The 18,365-nt window shown below is 35.9% G+C and overlaps 1 protein-coding gene across 1 annotated transcript in view; it reads left to right on the forward strand.

Moving 5' to 3' along the window:
* The window catches only part of LOC131431606 (UDP-glycosyltransferase UGT5-like), a 36,912-nt gene that overhangs the window by 1,029 nt on the left and 17,518 nt on the right, over positions 1 to 18,365 (forward strand). The window lies entirely within an intron of this gene.

Raw genomic sequence — 18,365 nt, forward strand, 5'->3', positions numbered from 1 at the left:
ATATAAACTCTTTTTATTTCACTGAACCAATATAAACACATCTCGCGAGATGCATTAGTCCAGTCAATCAGCTGAGTCAGTTACACTTCTAATACTGTAGCTGCTACACATTTATCACCATGCTTGCTACCTTGCGCTAGGTTGAAGTTCTCCTTGTATGTCGCTCTCCTCAATGCTTGCTTCCTGTGAACAATTGTTGTTCCGTACATAGGGGAAAGTGGTTAGTAGTGAAACTATTACTCGCTGTTTTCGTTAACAATTAAAATGGTAAGAATTATACTTGAACAATTATGATGCATTCAGCGTAATGTTTCATGTATCAACATTTATTTGCTTTTGTCGTGAATACGACTTACTTTACTATGGGGCGCCTTTTCAAAATTTACCCTCTGGGAGAGTGATAAGTTTTTGATCGTGAATATCTCTTGTTATACTTAACGCAACAACATAATTTTTCCTCCATGCTATCAGAAATATAATCAGGAATTTTAGATTTAATTTTCAACAGTGTAAAATAACCATAAATAACTCAAAATCTATGTTTCCTCAAACTTTCGGAAACAACGAGGAAAATTCATCACGCTTGCTTGCCTTTTTCGCACCAGGACGACGGTTTTGAGGTAGTCAGGCACATATCAGTTCCGATGTTTTACTGGTCGAGTGTAATAGGTAAATCTTGAACGAGAATTGTTAATTTTTTCTAGTACGTTAGACGGAACTGGATATCGTGCTGAGGTTCTTCCACCAACATCAGTAATAATGAGGTGGTAAAAACTCCAAATGGTAAGGTGGAATCAATGTAGTTCTTCTTCGTATTCAGACGTCGTGGCTAGCAGTAAACCAGCAGTAGCAGAGAACTGAATTTCTAGTTAAATTCAAGAACTAATCTCAGAATCTAGATTCTGGTCCACCTGCATTCTGAAGTTAATTTTAGGTTCCGAATTTAGTTTCATACTTCTATTTAAAAATTTAGTTCCAGATTACAGGTTCAGAATTTAAAACTATGACTCTAGAACTAAATCCTATTTCTGGATTTTGAAAATGGTTTCAAATTTTGGATTTTTCAGAATTCATGAACAAAATTCAGGAAATGAATTTTAAATCTGGATTCTGAAATTAAGGTAGCGCTTCGCCGTGGTCACGGGAGTTCGCTGCCTATCCCGGGGTTTCACGCACTTTACCCAAAATTGTGAGAAAACGGGAAAGAAAACGGAAATTCCAAGAACATACGATTCTAGATAATTAATTTTTCTATCGATTCGTATATAAATTGTGCCTGATAAACGTTTTTATCGAAAGATTTCGTGCGAGTTATAAAAATAAATGAGTTTTTCCTTATTCTTTCGCACGCACACAATGTCAACGCATGCATTGGGGTGTGCAAAATGCCACATGCGGTAGACGCTAACAACGTTTCTTTTGTTTTCGTTTTCCGTTCTCTCTGCGTAAACGTTGAATATAGATGAGTAGAAAATGTAAGTAAGTGTTACTACTTTGTAAAATAATTACTATTCATGTTTCAATAGAACGAGAAATCAGTAATGATTTTCATCATTACTAGCTTTGACGCTTTGTTGAAAACGTAGCACATCCCTACTTATGCGAGTTGTTTATAGCGAGAAAAGGAAAAAATAAAACAAAATGTTTAACAAAACTCGCACGAAATCTCGCGAAAGAAAAGCTTTCTAACTGATATTTTTTGCCAAATGCATAGTAAAATCATTTACCTACAATTGTATGTTTTTGATTTTTCGTGAATCGGGTTAGTATTGGAGAAATTTGCAATTTAGGGTGAAATTTCGGCGACAAAGCATAGTATAGATGCTTCGTTAAAATTCTGGAAGCGAAGCAATGAAAGTTGAAAAATATACACAATCTAATACGAATGATTATCTTTATCAAGAAGTGAGAAAGAAACATGTCAGTTTTATTCGTATTCATGTCCTCCAGTTATGGCTGTGACATTACCCACCCGCCTTTTTTTTCTCGATGGCAGTGATGAAAAGCAAAAACTTATTTCATACACAAAACCCAAAATAAATCGTTAAAACCAACGCAGATTTACACGGTAGCCAGACTTGTCCGGGATTTTAAACACGCCAGTTGTGGCATATTATGTAGAAGATCCAAACTGATGTGCATGTGCGCGAGGGGTAAGGCAAAACATAAAAAAAAATCTAACCATCCTGTCTTGATGGGCAACAGAACAAAAGTAGCAAGGAAATGGATGTTTGAAATAATCAGAGCAAGATTTGTGATGCGAGGTCAGCAGAATGCAGTGACGTAGTATATGAACTTCTATCGGCGCGTACAAATTATCATGCACGTGTTTCGCGCTTCTTCTGGGGTTATATACCTGCCGGATCGAGCAAAAAGCCCAGTCAATTGATTACTCTAGGCAATTTGAAAATGATTTTGCCAATAAATTAAAAAGCATCGAATAGTACATGTTTTATTATGTTTGTGAAAAAAATCGTTTTATGTCCAAGATTGTCAATTGTAATGCCGAATGAGCTATATTTTTCGTCACATGACAATTGTTCCACTGCAAGCTAATTAAACCAAATTATTTGGTTGAAGACTGTCCCAGAAAGTATGGACGCACTTTGATTTAGATGGAAATAATTCACAAGTGTTAGATATTCAAATTTTATTCGATATACTGATAATATTAGACTACAATAACAGAATATTATTCTCAACATTTGCTACTTAGCCATTGTAGACTAGCTGACGCACCTTCTTGCGCACGTTCCTCATTAAATTCCGTGCAGACTTCTTGACGACAAGTTTTGACACTTTTTTCCAATCTTTTTCGAACTGTTGTTTCGGCTGCCGAGACATGTTTCCTAAGATGTGCCTTCGTTAATGCCCAAAATTCCTCAATTGGTCGAATTTGTGGGCAATTTGGTGGATTCATGTCTTTTGGGACGAAGGTGACATTTTTGGTAGTATAGCATTCTACCGTTGATTTCAAGTAGTGGCAAGAAGCAAGATCTGACCAGAAGACAACAGGATCCTTGTGGCTTCGAATCATGGATAGAAGTCGTTTTTGTAAACATTACTTGATGTATATTTCGCTGTTCATTGAAGCAGTGGTGATGAAGGGTTTCGAAATCTTACCGCAGCTACAAATGGCTTGCCAGACCATAGCTTTCTTACCAAATGTTTCGACTTCAATCGATGTCTCGGACTGGTTTAACACTTGCCCTTCTCGCACCGTATAATATTATGGTCCCGGCAAGGATTTGTAATAGAGTTTCACGTAGGTTTCGTCGTCCATGATTATGCAGTTCAAATTTCCAACAAGAATCGTATTGTACAGCTTTCGAACCCTTGGCCTGATCGATGATTCTTGTTTCGGACTACGTTTTGGTTGTTTCTGCTTTTTATAGGTTCGAAGATTCAAACGTTCTTTAGCACGAAGAAGATTTGACTTCGAAGTGCCCACTTTTTTGGCCACATCCCGAACTGAAACCTCCTTCTTTTGCTCGAACGCCTTCAGTATACGTTTATCCAACTGAAGGTTAGCAGGACCTTTTTTTCGACCCGTTTTCAGTTTATCCTCAAAGGTGTTATCCTCACCGAACTTCCTGATTGCATTTCGCACGGCTTTTTCATTTACTCCTTCTATTTTTGCTATCTTTCTCAGTTACAGTCCGCGTTCTGTGCACCATTTGTACACAATTTTTCGACGTTGTTCAGCTAAAAGTCAACGCATTTCGAAACAAACTAATGAAAACGAATAAACAACTGCACAAGTAATTAGAGAAGAGTGTAAACAACAGGATGCAGCCATAAAAATTGACAGATTCTGAACCATTGCGATATGGCAGCGGTTTTTGGTTGCGTCCATACTTTCTGGGACAGTCTTTAGAATTTGATCCATCAGCAGATCGCATTGTATTTGTATCTGATATATTCGCTTCGAGCAATGAAAGTAAAGTCATTTAGGGTTTAGCCAAATTTTGTGCCTGGGCATATAACCCATTAAGAAAACAGAAATATTTCTAAATGTATTAATATATTTTCTTCAAAAATGTAGGTATTTCATTGCAATACGCCTAAGGAACACAACTCTCAATGATTCCGGTAGAAGTGCCCCCAATTATGATGCAATATACTCCTTGAAATGTCGATATAGAAGAAAAGCATAGACCGGATTATTTACATAAGAAATTACTTGCGTAATCAACTAATAGCAATCGGGAAGCAACATTTTCGATCCTCCCAACGCTACATTTTGTTTTAACAATCGCTAGTATAAATCTATAAAACAACATTTTAAATCGAAGCATACTGCTGAATCGAGGATGGGGCTGTGATATTTTCCTTTCCGCAGATATCCACTTATATTCTAGACACTCGTTCGCGGCCTTCGATTCAACGCAAGCCACAGTTATTCCGCACTGTCACCCACTGCTACACGTTAACTCAATCATACTCAATGTGGATATCACATAATTCAGGACACCACAGGGGCATAATGTCCGTAGAGTGATTGTTTTTAGAAAATTCATATATGAAAAATGGCTTTGTTTCTCTGCATTTTTCATTAGGGCGTATAAGTAAGTGACAGTTTTTCTGTAATCACTCTCTCTTTCGATTAATGTGATGTGATTAAAAAGATTTTATTTGATTTCACTACTCTGTTTGAAAGTCGAAAGTTTCGGCTATCATTTTTTGCAAAGATTTGAGTGATAATCGTGGAAACCGCTTGGTAATTAATAGAAGAGAAAGTAAACAAAGAGAAACTGTCACTTGCTTATACTCCCTTATGAAAAATCAACCGAGATATGTCATGACGAAAAATAAAAAAAATGGTTTTCTCGGATGAAACTAGTTGAAACTAGCTATTTCGCGAAGACATTAAACCAACATCCCTGAGGCGGTTTGGTAATAGTCGTTGCAAATGAGCTGTCCGAAATTCTAATACAGCTTCAAGTCCATTGTTTTATTGGTGATGAGAAGCTAATTTTTTAAGTTCGCAGCTTGGCAAACTGTTCACCGGATCAGCAGTTTCAGGGCGAAGCCTAGGGGAGACATCACCAAAAAACATTTGATCGATTTCAAATCTTTTCATGATTCACATATTGCAGTAGTTAGACGTAAAGTCGCTATAACTAGCTTTCTTTGTTAAGCGAAAATTAGATTGAAAAAAAGTTAATGAGTTATAAGAGTTTATGAAAATTGTTTATGAAAAAAAAATAAATCGCTCAGAGACGCAATATTTTGCAATTTGGCCCACACTCTAGCGATCACGGAATCGCTTTGAAAAATCTTCCACGTCAATTTCAAATTTTTCTGTGATATCATGCCTAGTAAATTAACCAAATTGGATTGTTGACGTAGGAACGTGATGATTTGATTTATAGTCGTCGATTTATATCTAACACATCTTACTCATATGGAAAGGCTGTGGAATCAGTTTTATCGTTGAAGGCGCTTAAAACTATGATTATCTACAATGACCATTTTTCCAAAGCGAGTTGTTGAACGTGGAATGAGTATGCAATTTTTGAAAACATGAAATCTGTAGTCAAATCAGGAAAATCAATGAACATGATAATTAGTCCATCTCGCGAGCTATTTTAACTTTTAATTAAAATTTTACAGTCGAGCAGTTATTTTTATCGAGTAGTTAAGGTATTTGACAGAGGTATAGTTATTTGGATTCATTTTGCACTGAGAATAAAATGAGACTAACAGACAGGACACTCAAATTTGATTCTTTAATCATCTTAACGGTCATTTCGAATATTCCTTTAGTTAGGACAGTACTCGCATATGTCATGATGGAGTCACGTTACCCTATCAAAAACATCCAGCCTGTCATCTGGTCTGTGTTTATTTTTTTACATTCACTAACAGAGTTGCTATTCATACATAATTATCTGTAATGTATTGATCTGTATACGTCCATGCGGATTTCATGCAGGATACAGATTTAATACTTAGTGCCAAAACTAAATATAAAATTCTACCTAATTCTCATCCTCCAACGCAAAACAAAATCGAAGATGTTTTTTACGATATTTATTTGCTTCTGGCCTGCCGCCGAAATCAATTTCGCGTGAAAATTACCAACACAATCAAAAATAGGCTAGATGACTGCAAGTTCATTTTACTCCGGGCCCGATAATGAACTTTTTTAACATTCCGTGCAAAAAACTAACTAAAATGAATAAATATTACAGCTATGTATATATTACAAACCAATAATCGGTTCCATGTACCTGTGAAGTCATTTTTATGAACGTTGTGGAAAATAAATTGTTGCTTCAAACATCGCTAAAAATGTTAAGTATTATCAGGGATGCCATTTGTACAGATTTATCTGTATTATACAGATTTTTACGAGGAGCAAATAACTCTAAACTCTAGACAATCTCATACTAATAAACTCATTTCATTCCAAAATAATCTTCTCTAATATCATTTAATCCAAACTAATTTCAAACTAATCCAACCTAGTTTTGCCTAATTTTGTTTGAAGTGTATCTGTTATTCGAGCTCGCAAAAAAGTGTTTGAAAAAAGTAAACAAAGACCTGCGTCAGACCCTGTCAGCTTGGAGCAATCTCAATTCAGTTCAGTTCAGCAACGCCATCGCACGGCATCACATTCAACATATCATGTCAATTGTATGGGTGCGCAGTGCTACTATTTTGGCGCGCACGAATTTGACATTTCTCTCCCCTACTTCTATGTACGAGATTCAAGGCGGACTCGCATATAGGCGCCATGGTCGCAAAAAAGGATGTTGCCAATGATTTGTTCGGGAAATGCGAAAGCTGGATGTCTTGTTAATATGATGTCTTTGCCTGCGTTGAGTACTTGCAAAAGGAAAAAAAACAGAAAAGAAACAAATACTACGTTGACAACTTCTTATGTCAAAATAATGCTTTTCCAGATCTCGGCTAAACTTTTCTAATCCCATTCAAATCCGGCTAGATCCCTGCTACACATTTTACTCTCGGTAAAACTTGTTTGAGTTCAGACAAAGTTTAGAGTGATTTGCCCTTTGGATTTTTACATGTACATACAGATTTCATACATAATACAGATTTTGTACAGATTTATCAAACTCAATACAGATTTCTCTTAAAAGGAAAGAATAAAATAATTTTGTTCGTCTGAGCTCTCTTTGGTGGTAGTGACGAATCAATGTAATCAATCGACGAATCACAAATTGATCTAAAAATCTTTAAATGGTGTTGGTAGCTTAAGTTGAGCGCTGAGATCCTACATCGACTTACCAAGCCAACATTTTGAAAGTATATGAATTTGAAATTATGTTTTGTTGGTTCCGATTGGTGATGAAAATTTGAAAGCATTTAATGTCGTCGTTATAGCATGATATGAATATTGAACGCTCATTCAATTTCTCATTATAAAACCATAAATTTTTGGAATAACATTACCTCAACAAATTTTCATTATAAATATCTCGGTTGGATGTGGATACAGATAAATACAAATATTTCACTCTGGGTAATACAGATTTTTTATGAAAATATCTGGCATCTCTGATTGCAAGGGTGAGTCGCTTAACACAAACGATTTTGTGTTGCCAAAAACCGGAATGATAATTTGGGTTCTTGGTTGTGCCATTGACGCAGATATTGTGTCCAGGAGTGCTCCGTATTGTGCTTCGAAATGAAAACGAATATGCCCAAGTGTGTAATTTATGAGGAACAAGTGTCTGATTGGTGCCTGCGCATTACTGACATATTTGTTAAGGTTCGATGGACACATTACTCGAAGCGACCGCCACTTGATATGATGTCTCGAAGTTAGAAATAAAGCATTACTCAGTAAATGAGTACATTTTACCCAAATATCGTTTCCAGTGGAAGCATTCAACTTTAAGTAACTAAGGAGATATTCTGAGTTCCACTTTTTCAGTAGATGAGTTTCTTACTCATTTTCGAATAATCATTTTTAAGCGTGTAAACTATGAAGTCAAATGAATTAGTATATTGAAACATAATAGCCGCATATTTCAATTAAACCAGCATGTTTAAATTAAAAATGCGCATTGAGAAAAATTATACCTGAGTCAATTGTGATATCTTTCCACATACACCAAGCTATTCTCAATCTGTCTGTCTCGTCTCCCCTATACAATTTGCTCAGCTGATATTTCTATGTGGAAAAAGCAAGCAGCCGGCTGATATTAGCTATCGCGTTATCGCATAAAGTAGACCAATCAGTTATTTACCTCAATTTTGAATTTAGTACCAGCTGTTACATTAGGAACTGTACACTAATAACGAAACGGTTTAAATAATATCTAACAAAACGATATCTTTGGAAGAAGACATGTATAGAGCAAATTTGAAAACTTGTCATACTCACTTGGCTTTTACAGAAAGTCTCATCTCACAAAAACGATTCAGCAAATATTATTAGAGGGTATTCGTATTTAGAAAGATTATATAGTCACATAAAAACTCGTATTTGTAAAATTCAATTTAGCAGGCCATGCGTCATATACAATTAAACTCAGCTGGTCGAGTTGAGGAATGTGTGTGTGAGATAGGAACAGAGCTGGTGAAAAAGAGTTTCAAACAATTTCTCGAAGATGGCTAAACCGATTGAAATGAAAGATCTTATGATTCCACAAAATATTTTTTTTTGTCTTATCCGAATCCGATCTCCGGTTCCGGAGTTAGTAGTTGACGAAAGTTTAAGAAAAAATTACCATCATAAAAGTAACGACGCAAAAATAAGAAAAACAAATCTTCAAACTTTTATTTTCTTTCAAGGACCAAGAAAAATTTCTTAAAAGTATCCCACAGTAATATATTTGCTTCGAAGTAAATCATCATTATACAACTAGGTGGATAAAAACAGGTTTTTATCTTGTCGTTCGCTGTTACGCAATTTCTTATGGGGCTTCTTCATCGTCTTGTGGCAGACGTTCATTGATGTGTTTGGGTTTTCGAAGTTGTGGGACTTCAATTGACTGTTTGAGTTTTGTCGTTGTTAACGGATTAAATTTGAATGATGAATGCAGCAATTTAGGTTTGATTGATCATGCTGTGCTATAGTTGCTCAACGATTGCAGCATGAGTACCTTAAAGGTTTGATTATGCTGCGCAGCCTTTGATGTAAGTGAAGATAAATTTGCGAATATTACATACTGGTATTCATTTAATTTGATGAATTATGACATGTGCAATGTGATTCGGCTACACGTTGTTCTTCCGTTATTAAACAGACCACAAACATCGTTCGAATTATATAATATATCGGTAACAATTTAGAGACGGAATTACTCAATGTTGAACATGCTTATTGAATATAATGATGCATATAATCACTCGGTCTCACTTAGTCTAGTTTTATTATAAACTCTTAAGTGTATGTACAAACAGTTAAATTCTGTAATGTTTGATACCAGTTTGATAAGATACATATTTTCTTTTGTATTTAAGCTCTTAGAATCGGTTCATCATTTTTTTCAAATCGATGTTGGATACTTTCGGGAACTACTTCCAGGTGTCTGGAGCTGAGTGAATAGGTATTCTGTGACCAGTGGAATTTTAATTTAGTTAGTTTTTAACCGATGTTTTCGCTTATATGACTAAACTTGGAGATTCGTTGTCACGCATGTTTAACCGACGATATTCTACATAAAATTCAATAGTAGGCTATGGGATAGAAGAACCTTTCACTTCAATCTAAACTCATGAAAATAAATCCAGTTATCTGTGAGAAATTAGAACGCACACACATAAATTTTTTTTCCATGTGGTTAACTTTGGCAGAGTTCCTGAAGACAGATTTGACAATTAAATCGCAAAGTCACCCAATTACAGCTCTTGGTGATAATGTTCGCATAGCTGTTTTTTTATCGCCTATTTATATTTATCAGCTTGACGTTCGGTATGGATGCACGTGTACGAAATAAAAGCTTCATTACCTGTTTGCCCATATACTACATGCGGATACTACTGTATACCTGATAGCAAGGCACTGTAGCAAAAAGGTTACATTAAAATATGTAGTACTAGAACAGTATCTTGAAACGTTGTCCTTTATCGATTCGGAATATTCTGAAAATCAAACATTTGGAAACTATCTGCTGAAGCTGTGAATAACGAGCTCCAGTGAACTGCATAAGGCATGATTTACCCCATCACGCCGTATCGGTCAACATTTACTATTATTGTGTGTTACTACTATTCGCGGAAGTTTCCCACTGTGCGAAGTGCCGTTCGATCGTGTACACAGAAGCATAAACGGAAAAGGTCAGTAACATGTTATTACGCTGACTCTGACGTTGGGGTTCAATTATATACACGATTGAAGCGAAAAATGTTTGTTCGAAATCATACACCAATACGGTCTTTCGCGGATGAATGGATTGCCCATCCCCTCAGGCCAGTAGGCACGATAGGCCGATATCTGTCAATCATTGCCATAGCACTGGACTGTAAGGTGCAAACTTACTGCGGTGCTAGGAAAATGTACAATGCCAAACTGGGTCATTAGGGATCGTTGATGCATGTTGAAGTCAAACCGAAATGATCATAATCCCTACCATTAAACCGGCTTCGCGATCACCACTTAGGAGTGTAAGGTATAAATTAGCATATTACGTTCTTGTTTTACCATCAATCTATTCATGTTCAATAAGATTGAACGGCGAGGTTATCCTTTCCACTTGCTCGAAGCTATTATCTGGAAGATTTGGCATTGATCATTCCGGTTTCTGTTATTGTGCATTATTAATTTACTTTTTTCGGTTTTGTTTAGTTTACATAAAAATTTGTCGTATTGACTACTTCATATCAACTAAATAAGTTTTATACTTCAATTATTTTTATTCCTTCTACTACTGCTACTCCATAAGAAAATTTGTTTGGTGTCACATTAAGATCACATGTTGAGAACGTGTATATATAAATTTATATCTTATCTTATCTTGTCTGAGTTGGTAACAAACAATTATGTCATGAAGATTTACCAATTCATGAGCATTGAAGGTGCGTTCATTCACATGTCTGTTAGGGCATTATAATTTAGGATACTTTTTGCCTTTCTCTATAGAAAGGTATTAGAATTGCTGGAAAAACCTACTTTAGAACGGAGCTTCGGAGACCCATAGTGTTATATACCATTCGACTCAGTTCGACGAGATCGGAAATTGTCTGTGTGTGGGCACGTTTCGAAGATATTTATTCGTGCTCAATTTTCTCAGAGATAGCTGAACCGATTTTAACAAACTTATGCTCATTTCAAAGCTACTGTCGGGCCATTGATCAAGTTTAAAGATCAAATAGCTGTGACTTTTGGTTCCGGAGATATGATTGTATAAGTGACTTAACCGACAAAACACGTTGATTTTTACCGCTCTAATGTATACAAGGGTGCAAATATTTTGGGATCACCTATAATTTCGTAAAGCGCTACTGTTCAAAAGTTTAAGCGCCTCGAAAAAAGTCCTCATGCAAAATTTGAGCAAAATCGGACATGGGGTGCTTCCCAGCGGTTAAAGTTTGAAAATTTTCGATCTTTGAAAAAAAAAATTGAATTTTTTTTTGTGGCTCAAAAACCTTAAAATTGGATGAAATGAGTTAGATTTAGTATTATCTCAAAAAAATTTTTTTTTAAATCGACTTTCTGGGACTTGTTTAGATATTTTTTCTGAGTCCCAGAGAGTCGATTTTTTCGAAAAAATTTTTTTTCGAGATGACATGACGTTTCATGCAATTCTATACCTTTTGACATCAAAAATTTTTATTCGATTACGGAAATTTCATGGTGGTTTTTCATGATCTATGAAAATTCCACAAAGTAGACTAAGAAGGGTTTTTGCCTTTCTCGTAAGAAAGGTTACCCAACTAACCAAAAGTTCGGATAAAAGGGACTGATTTGGCTTAAGCAGCTCTCAAAGTTAATCAATAGCCTTCTAAGCAGCCCATTTTTCAAGTAATTATCCACACTTGAAAGTTCGCGCGACGCAGCGGAACGAACTTCTAAGCTGCTTCTAAAATACATTGTTCAGCTTCTATGCAGCGAGAAGGTTCACGCGGAACTTGTTCTGTACTTCGAACTGTCAAAAATTGCCACGTGTTTTCTTAAGCAGCTAGATAGTTCACGCGGAGCTTGATCTGTACTTTCAAGATCTCAAATGTTCCGCGTGTACTTTTAAGCAGCAAGAAAGTGGACTTTTTAAGTAATTGTGGAACTTCTGGTTGCTTGGGTATGCAATCACTGTGAAAACCGACTTTTGAACCGAGGCCCGGAGGGCCGAGTGTCATATACCATTCGACTCAGTTCGTCGAGTACGTAAAATGTCTGTGTGTGTATGTGTGTGTATGTGCGTATGTGTGTATGTAACGTTTTTTCGCACTAACTTTTCTCGGAGATGGCTGAACCGATTTTCACAAACTTATATTCAAATGAAAGGTCTTGTGGTCCCATACATTATTCCTGAATATTATTTGGATCCGACTTCCGGTTCCGGAATTATGGGGCAAAATGGGCAAAAAATTGTGAAAATAAGTGCACTAACTTTTCTCATGGATGGCTGAACCGATTTTCACAAACTTAGAATCAAATGAAAGGTCTTAAAGTCCCATAAAAATTCCTGAATATTATTTGAATCCGACTTTCGGTTCGGGAGTTATGGGGTAAAATGTGCAAAAATAAGAAAATATGTGTTCTAACTTTTCTCATAGATGGCGCGACCGATTTTCACAAACTTAGGTTCAAATGAAAGGTCCTGTGGGTTCATGCGTAATTCCTGCATTTCATGCGGATCCGACTTCTGAATCCGGAAATATAGGGTAAAGTGAATTAAAAATTGTATACAATCACTTAAAATGGGGAAAATCCTTAAAAAAAATTCTAAATCGACCTCAAATCTTTTCCAATTGATAGTTTTTATCAGTAGACGGTCAAATAAACCGATTTCGGTTATTCTCTTAAGAATCGAAGAAAATTATTTTGAAGAATACCACAGTATTGTAGTAGTGATATAGTGATAGTATGATTGATATGATAAAGGCATCATTACACCACTAGGTGGATTAAAACAGGTTTTACCTTTTTTATATATATATAAAGAATAGGTATAGAATTCGCTCAAACTTTCGAAAAATTTTCCGAGGCCCGGATGGCCGGATGTCATATACCAATCGATTCAGCTCGACGAACTGAGCAAATGTATGTCTGTGTGTGTGTATGTGTGTGTGTCTGTATGTGGGTTGTCAACTAAGAGGTCGAGATCTCAGAGATAGCTGGACCGATTTTGATCAAACTAGTCGCAAATGAAAGGTCTCCCCGTCACATAAAACGCTATTGAATGGTTTTGGGATAAAATGTTTACTTTTTGAGTTATACGGAGTTTTATGTCAAAATTTTCAGTTTTTTGACAGTATCTGTCACAATTGACCTTGAAAACAGAATATGTTTTTAGACTTAGATTCCGCACGGTAATAGCTATCCAACAAGCCATAGTTTGTTAAAATCCGTCCATTTTTAACGGAGATATCAATATTTTTGTGTAAACGACTTTTCCCCTTATTCCAGCAGTAGAAGTTTTGAGCACTGTATGACAAAGAAATGCTTGGGAGCAACGGAAAACACGATTTTTATACTGTGACATACAATTGTTTCTAAGTGCCCAAAAGACTGTGTACAGCATCCTTTTTCATGACAATTTGCCTTGGACCGATTTTAGTACGGTTCGTTTTTGGCAACATAATCGTTCGAATATGGCATTTATAAACCAGATGATATCAGCTTTTTCGAGTTGAAAGTAATTCCATAATTATATTGATTTAAACTACTTACAGCAATAAAAGCTGGAAGAACATAACTTCCATATACCATACGACTCAGTTCGTCGAGATCAGCAAATGCGTGTGTGACAAATAATTTCACTCAATTTTTTCGGAGATGACTAAACCGTTTTCTATTCAGATTCATATGAAAACTAGTATAATTCCAAATTTGGATCCGACTTCTGATTTCGGAACCACAGGATGACATGTGAAACGAAATTAAAATAATGCAATTCATTTTTCTCGTAGATGGTTGAACCGATCTAAGATTCAAATGAAATCTAAGAATCATCTATGATTCAAATGAGAGGTCTTAAAATCCTATAAAAATTAGTCAAATCCGATTTCTGGTTTAAGAGATACAGGGTGATTAGTATAAAAATGTCCATTTCACATAAATTAATCAGGTTTATCGGGTTTGCAAATTTGGATAGTGGATTACCAAATAAATTTATTTCAGTTTAAGCGGTATTCTTTTTTGGATTCGGAATGTACCCCCAAATTTTAATTCGCACTAAAATTTCTTAAAGATGTCTACACACTCCTCAGGTGAATTTATCTGATTTCTTAGAACTCCGGATCCAGTTTCGAATCGTTTCTCAAAGTTTAATCATTTTTTCAAAAAGGCCAAATCGAACTTCAAAAACAAAAATTCAAATTAAAGGACTTAAGGTCCCATACAAAATTGGTGAATTTTATCCGATTCTGTAATTACAGATGATAAGTTTTGAAAATTCATACTGATATATAAGATGTAAATTGTTTGGCGTATTAATTTATGGCCATTCGAATCATTTTGGGATATGCTAGTTCCTGAATACCAGCTCTGGAAGTACCATAAATAATGACGAAAAACTCTAAAGTGGAACTTACTTCGACATCTCATGGAATGTTCAATCGAATGTCACACGTTAAGATTGAAATTCGATACGATTTGCAGATTCGAAATTACAGGGTAATGAGTGATTAAAATCTCAATTTGCCGTTTTAAACGACGATAATTAAAATAATGTCATGAGAACTAAAACACCTAAGAATATCCATGCAAAAAAACACATGCGGATTGATAAAAAAAGGTATCATCTCACTGCTAGGTGGATTAATCACGTTTTTTAGATTAGCATCACTCTTCTCATACAAATAGGAAACGCAAATGCTTTTGTGAACTACTCGATTCAGTCTGAATCAATTGGTGTCAAAAATAAGCCCAAATTAGTGTCACAAACTATTTAATAAAAAGATAAAAAATGTTTTTATGAGACTGTTTTGAAGAAAGAGAAAGGCATTATCACACCACTAGGTGGATTAAGAAGGGTTTTTTTTCATTTAAACTGACCGTTATTTGGAAGTGAAATGTTGGTTTATTTTTAGCTCTATAAATATATATATTTTTATACAAATTTCCTACATATTTATTCAATTTAATAACCTAGATATTTACAATAATCGAATAACAACACACAGACATTTTGTGATCACGACGAACTGAGTCGAATGGTATATGATACTCGGCCACTCCGGGCCTCGGTTGTAAAGTCGGTTCTCACAGCGATTGCATATCCTTTCTATAAGCTTTAATGAGAGTGTTTGTATGACAAGAGAAAAGCGATTGGTGGATTAACATGAGTTTTTAATGTAGTTTTGTACATTTAAAAAGGTGCTCTTTTAAACAAGATAATTTTTGTCAAAATTTGCCAATGCTTCGGTATTCTTTATTTTACTGATTACCGAACTGCGCAATACCATAATCATTTCGTCCAAATATATGAGAATGGAATCATTACTTTCATAGAAAGATTGCATAAAATTTGTATTTCTGATCTTGCTAAATAAGTTAAATTACTTGCTGAAGAAAATTTTTGTCATGCAAATATGAGTCATAATAGGTTTTCAAGCTAGGATTTATTCATAATCAATTACTCTGTGCGTGCTGTTTCCTGAACACGAGCGTAAACAAATGTTATAGGCACAGCGGCTTATTGACATGATAGTGCAAAACCTATGAAGATGATGTGGCTTCAATGAGCTGTAATTTAATTTGTATTATAAGCAGCGGGTACAAATGCTGCTACTCTTACATATGCGGTCGGCATGGGCAAACGAGGTATATAGAAACAAGATCAATGCTGTCAAAACATTTTTCAATCGCTTTAGTAGGATACAGTACGTGTGGATGAGCCTCAGGGTCAAGCAAATAAAACAAAATAATATTGAATACGGTACCAAAGTCAGAAAGTATGCACTGCCTCTTTTCGCTTAACATGATACATTAATATTTTAAGAGTGATCAATGAATGAATGAATTGCGAAAAGTGATTTCCTGAGAGTCACGATGACGATTAATGTGATAAGTGAATTGAAACGTAAACAATGTGAATCATTTGCTTATCAATGTAAGCTTGCTATACTGGATTGTCATTGTTGTTAGTCGATTTCAATGGATCTTGTTATAATACGAATGTCGTTTTCGCTTGAAGCCAAACCTAACTCAGTTTCCAATCTAAAATCGAGTCGGTTTCGAACCTGGTTTTCATATTATGTATGCTCAAACCCCCGTTGCGTTGTTTGATGAAACTACTCTGGGTCAGTTTCAGTTTTCTCAAGCGAAAACGACATAAGAGATCTATTCATTCACAAATATAATTTACCAAAATTAAATACATACTCATAATTAGAGGATGGACTCGAAATGTATAACTAGGTAATAACATATCATATAGATACAGCATGACTCTTCGTTAAAAATTGAACAATACATGTGATGGATGGATCTGATAGATAACAATTTTTTCAACATCGATTTCCGCGAAATTTTGGTAATTTTATGTATAATTAAATATTGAATAGTATTAGTGGTATGAAAAAGTAGATACCGTATTTATTCGAAATTTAAAACTCTATTGACAATAAATGGTTACAAATTCAATAGTATTGTTCATCGATAGCCAATTCTCGGATACCCTTTTCAAAAATTCGACCGGATGCTGGATCGACCGGAAATAATAATAATCGGAAGGAGCAATGTCTGGGATATACGGCGAGTGAGATAGGACTTCCCATTTGAGCGATTCTAAGTATTTTGTACCTCCTGGGTAGTATGTGGGCAGCATTGGCATGTTGCAAAATTAGTATGTCGTGCCTATCGGTGTATTGTGGCCGAGCATAACCTTCAGACCATGAATATTCTGAAGGGCCGTCTGTGATGATGCATGGCCAGGGTATCCATACGTTACCAGATGTTTTGGACTATCGTAATGGACTCTTAGGTACTATTTGAAGCAGTTGTACGCACGTGAATAAACGGACTACAATTTATACGTTTCGTTGGTAAATGGCTGACTTGAGAACTTCAAGTGATTTTAGATGTTCTTCTTGCGTTTGCTACGGGTGTTGATCGAGTAATTAATTCATCTAATTCTTAAACTTCAAACTTTGGTGGTGCTCCGGCTCGATCTTCGTCTTCCAAATCAAAATGGCCACTTCTAAACCGTGCAAATCTCTTCCGACACGTTTGCGCAGCTAGAGCAGTTCACCACATAAAGCTTGCTTCATTTAGAATTGGAACAAACTTTTGCTCATATTGTGGCGCTCCTGGTGGACGGATTTGGCGCCCACGTTTCGGGAATTTTGTCAGCTTCACATATGATTTTTGACATTCCGCAAATCGACTGTACTTTGTAAACAATCAACATGGAAGCCGAAAGAAGGAAAAAAAATTTTCACAGTTATTTGGAAAATCCATTGTGGTCTGAATCTTATGGCGTTTTCGTTTTTGATTTGCACTACACCGGTGCAGTGCTACACTGAGGCATGAATAAACGAACAAAAATGACGAAAACATAAACAGTAACCATTGACTACAATAAACGATTCCATTGCACAGAGCTACACCAAACTTTTGATGAGTGCTACACCAGTGGTATCGGGGCAGAAAAAGTGTAGCACTGGTGTAGTGCAATTGGCAAAAACGAACGGTTTCAGCGCAGCTTTCGCTACACCGGTGTAGTGCAATTTAAAAACGAAAACGACATTAGCTAGCTAAACAGCTGAAATTACCCAGAAATACCGTATTGCGCGTTATCAAACGGTATAAGGAAACATTAACGACGATTCGAAAGCTTCAAGCCAATCGTCGGAGTGGAACTGTCGACCGGAAACTACGTGGTAAGATTTTGAAGACGATTAAGAGGAATCCTAATCTGTCGGACCGTGATTTGGTCAGAAAATTCGGTACAAATACTCGAGAACTCGACTCCGAGAAGGAATCAAGCCTAACAGCCAAATCGGACCAAAAAACAGAATAGTGTGGTCAAAATTCGTGCTCGGAAACTATATGAACAGGTGCTGACCAAGTTCGACGGGTGTCTTCTGATGGATGATGAAACCTATGACTTCAGGCAAATCTTAGGTCAAAAATTTTACTTGGCAACGGCTCGGGGAGATGTTCCAGCCAAATTTAAATTTGTTTTTGCCGACAAATTTGCAAGAAAATTTATGATTTAGTAGGACATTTGCAGCTGTGACAAAACAACGAAAGTTTTCGTTACAAATAAGACAATGACATC

The sequence above is a fragment of the Malaya genurostris genome, chromosome 2 (assembly GCF_030247185.1).
Source record: "Malaya genurostris strain Urasoe2022 chromosome 2, Malgen_1.1, whole genome shotgun sequence".
Taxonomy (NCBI): domain Eukaryota; kingdom Metazoa; phylum Arthropoda; class Insecta; order Diptera; family Culicidae; genus Malaya; species Malaya genurostris.